At 38.4% G+C, this 4,502-nt stretch overlaps 1 protein-coding gene across 2 annotated transcripts in view; it reads right to left on the minus strand.

Moving 5' to 3' along the window:
• The window catches only part of MRTFA (myocardin related transcription factor A), a 224,828-nt gene that overhangs the window by 136,413 nt on the left and 83,913 nt on the right, over positions 1 to 4,502 (minus strand). For both annotated transcript variants that reach the window (XM_017870247.1, XM_017870248.1), the window contains one exon: positions 3,251 to 3,512. The gene's annotated coding sequence lies outside the window, so the exon portion shown is untranslated. The remainder of the gene's footprint in view (positions 1 to 3,250; positions 3,513 to 4,502) is intronic.

A 4,502-nucleotide genomic window follows, 5' to 3' on the forward strand; every position in this document is an offset into this window, starting at 1 on the left:
AAAAAAAAAAAAAAAAAAAAAAAAAGATATCCAGGAATAAAACTAATAAATATTTGTATGACTTTTCCGGAAACATTCACAAAACTCTGTAAAGACATTAAAGAAAACCTATTTAATTGAAGAGATAAAACAAAGTAATGGATAGGAAGATTCAATATTTAAAAATGTGTATTTTCCTACCCACTGTTTTTTGTTTGTTTGTTTGTTTAAGAGACAGGGTCTCACTATGTCTCCCAGGCTGGACTGTAGTGGTGCAATCATAGCTCACTATAATCTCAAACTCCTGGGCTCAAACAATCCTCAAATGTCAACCTCCCAACATGGCGGGATTATATTCTCCCCACTTACCTATAAACAACATAATTCAAATAAAAATTCCAGCGAGTATGCCAAAAGACATATACAAGAATTCCATAGTGGCACAAATCATAATAGTCCCAAAGTGAAACAACCTAAACATCCATGAACAGTAAAATGGAAAAATAAATTGCATTTTATTCATACAATGAATTGATTAAACAGCAATGAAAATAAACTCTACCCATACACAATCCAACATAAAAAAATTTCAAAAACATAAAGAAACCACTAACAGAATACACATGGTATGACTCCATTTTTATAAGGTTTCAAAACTAACCTATGGTGTTGAAAATCAGGATGGTAGTTTCTTTTAAGTATTGACTGGGAAGAAGCACAAGGTGGGGAAAGTTCTGGACTACTAGTATTTCCTCATTAAGTAGTAGTTGCTAACTAAGTAGTAGTTCCTCACTAAGTAGTAGTTACTAACAGGTGTACTCACTTTGTGATAATAACAACACTTACAAGTTGTGGGTTATTTTGTATTTATGTTATATTTCCATAACAGGAAGAGTACTTGGTGTCTGCAATTTACTTCAAGAAACATCAAAAAAATTAGATTGAGGGCTAGGTGTGGTGGCTCATGCCTGTAATCCCAGCACTCTGGGAGGCTGAGGAGGGCGGATCACCTGAGGCCAGAAGTTTGAGACCAGCCTGGTCAACATGGTGAAACCCTGTCACTAAAAATACAAAAATTAGCCATTCATGGTGGCACATGGCTGTAATCCCAGCTACTCGGGTGGCTGAGGTAAGATAATCACTTGAATCCGGGAGACGGAGCCTGCAGTGAGCCAAGATCGCATCACTGCACTCCAGTCTGGGCAACAGAGTGAGATTCTATTACAAAAAAAAAAAAAATTTAAATTTAAAGATTAGATTGATAGATATCTGTGATTTAAGCAAGTTTTGTAAAATGTTATAGGTAGAATCTAAGAGATGGGCATGCAGGTATTCATTGTAAAATTCTTCCTACTTCTTTTTTTTTTCTTTCTACTTTATGTTTAATTTTTTTCATAATAAAATGTTGGAGGTAAAAATCCCAAAAGGATTTTTTGTTGGCAGAACTTGATAAGCCAATTCTAAAATCATGGAAAATTAAAAGGGTAATAGCCAAGATAACTTTGAAAAAGAAAAAGGTAAGGAGATAGCTGTCCTAGCAGACAGAAAGACTAATTATTAGGCAATTAACTAAAATAAGGTAGCAGTGACACAGAGATGGACAGAGAGACCAGTCAAAGAAAAGAGAGCCTGAAAACTAACTCATGCGCAGACAGAATACAGCAGGCATAAAGATCAGTAGGAAAAAGTAGAACTATTCAATAAGTAGGGATTAACAGCTTGGATTAGAAGAAAATACAAAATGTCTTTAACTTACAAGGAAAATGAATACTGAATAACAAACATAAATTACTGAAGAACACATAATTTTCTCTCATATATAGGTTCAAAACATGAGAAACATTATTACATATTGCTTAAGAATATATTCACATGGGAAAAGACATATTTGGCAATGAAATACCAAATTCGAGTTAGTAGTTACCTCCAGGGGTAATGAAGATTTATGCAAAGCACGTAAGTTGGGTGGTATCTGAACACACAATTTTCTATATTGTTGTTTATATATTTTTTCTTTTTTTTTTTTTTTCTGAGATGGAGTTTTTCTCTTGTTGCCCAGGCTGGAGTGCAGTGGTGCGATCTCGGCTCACCGCAACCTCCACCTCCCAGGTTCAAGCGATTCTCCTGCCTCAGCCTCCCTACTAGCTGGGATTACAGGCATGTGCCACCATGCCCCGCTAATTTTGTATTTTTAGTAGAGACGGGATTTCTCCATGTTGGTAAGGCTGGTCTCAAACTCCTGACCGCAGGAGATCTGCCTGCCTCAGCCTCCCAAAGTGCTGGGATTACAGGCATAAGCCACAGTGCCTGGCCTCTTTATACATTTTTTCAAATCTTAAATATTTCATAACAAATTATATACTTTTTGAATTTAAAAAGTTTGAGGTATGAGTACATGGTTTTTAAACAGTACTTAGCACAGTTTAATGGGCTGGAACAAATACTAGGAATAGGGAAGTAAGAGAAGATGTTAAAAGAAAAAGACCAGATACTGCAAAGCCTTGCAAAACATGCCAAGAAATTTATTCACTTATTTATTTATTGCTTGTTTGTTTATTTGAGAGTCTTATTCTGTCACCCAGGCTAGAGTGCTATGGCGCAATCTTGGCTCATTGCAACCTCCGCCTCTTGGGTTCAACTGATACTCCCACCTCAGCCTCCTCTGCAGCTGGGTCTACAAGCGTGTGTCACCACGCCCAACTAATTTTTGTAGTTTTACCACAGGGTTTCACCATGTTGGCCAGGCTGGTCTCGAACTCCTGACCTGAGGTGATCTGTGCACCTCAGCCTCCCAAAGTGCTGGAATTACAGGCATAAATCACTACACCTGGCAAGACATTTATTTTGCTTTTGTTTCATCCCACAAGGCAATCACTGAAAAGGTGTAAGCTAGGAAGTCCTAAAAGATTACTCTGACTAAGGCTATACGATAGAATATGTTTCCTAATGACAGAGGCTTGTTTACCATTTAATCCCTAATCTTAGCATAGTTTATAATACGTTGATATTAATGAATACATATGCTAAATTAATGAATTTATGGAAGGAATAGGGTGAGGAAAGCAGAGAAATTAGAAATAAATTCTAATAATCCAGGTAGGAAATGTTGGACTTAAAATGATCACTTTAACTTATAGCTATCTATTTTACAAGAAATGTTAAGATTATAAGAAACTTTCAAGGAACATGAAATAAAGTAAGGATCTATAACATTATAAACATGAAGATCCTGGTACAAATCAGGGAATGCAATAATTCTGTATCTACTCACCATTCTTCCGCTCACTAAGTGGAGGCAAATTAGGATTCCTGCCAGGGTGGAGGCCTAGCGTCAGCTCGGGCTGCAAGGAGAGCTCCTGCAGTTCATTGGCAACAGCTTCGCTCTGGGGACTGGGTGCCGCAGATAGGGACACGAGCACTGGTTCATCATCATTTTCGCCGGCCCCTCCTCCGTCCAGTCCATTCACAGCAATGACGGAAGGGGGCAGGCACACCACACTGGAGAAATCCACTTTGGCTTTCGTGATGGCAATCTGGAAATGGAAGAAAAAATCGAAAGTTTAGACGGTACCACGATAATATGGTTTGGTGGTGTCCTTACCCAAATCTCATCTTGAATTGTAGTTCCCACAATTCCCACACGTCATGGGAGGGACTTGGTGGCAGGTAACTGAATCATGGGGGCAGTTACCTCCATGCTCTTCTCATGAGTTCTCACAAGATCTGATGGTTTTATAAGGGGCTTTTCCTCTTTTGCTCAGCACTTCTCCTTCCTGCCACCATGTGAAGAAGGACATGTTTGCTTCTCCTTCCACCATGATTGTAAGTTTCCTGAGGCCTCCCCAGCCCTGTGGAACTGTGAATCAATTAAACCTCTTTCCTTTATAAACTACCCAGTCTCAGGCAGTTCTTTATAGCAATGTGAGAACAGACTAATATAGTAAATTGGTACTGATAGAGTGGGATGCTGCTATAAGGATACCCGAAAATGTGGAAGCAACTTTGAAACTGGGTAACAGGCAGAGGTTGGAACAGTTTAGAGGGCTCGGAAGAAGATAGGAAAATGTGGGAAAGTTTGAAACTTCCTAGAGACTTGTTGAATGCCTTTGACCAAAATGCTGATAGTGATATGGACAATGAAGGTTATGAAATGCAATCCCCAATGTTAGAGGTAGGGCCTGATGGGAGATATTTGAGTCATGGGGGCAGATCCATCATGGACTGGTGCTGTCCACGTGATGGTGAGTGAGTTCTTGCAACATCTAGTTGTTTAAAAGTGTGTGCACTGCCCTCCTTCTTTCTCTTGTTACTGCTCTCACCCTGTGACATGCCTGCACCTGCTTCACCTTCTACCATGAGTAAAAGCTCCTTGATGGCACCATCCTTGCACAGTCCTGCAAAACCATGAACCAATTAAACCTCATTTAAAAAAAAAATTATATATATATATATATATATATAAAATTACATAATTATATTTGGGTATATATAATATACATATATCATATATATATACACACACA

Source organism: Rhinopithecus bieti, unplaced genomic scaffold (genome assembly GCF_001698545.2).
Source record: "Rhinopithecus bieti isolate Rb0 unplaced genomic scaffold, ASM169854v2 scaffold_4967, whole genome shotgun sequence".
NCBI lineage: Eukaryota > Metazoa > Chordata > Mammalia > Primates > Cercopithecidae > Rhinopithecus > Rhinopithecus bieti.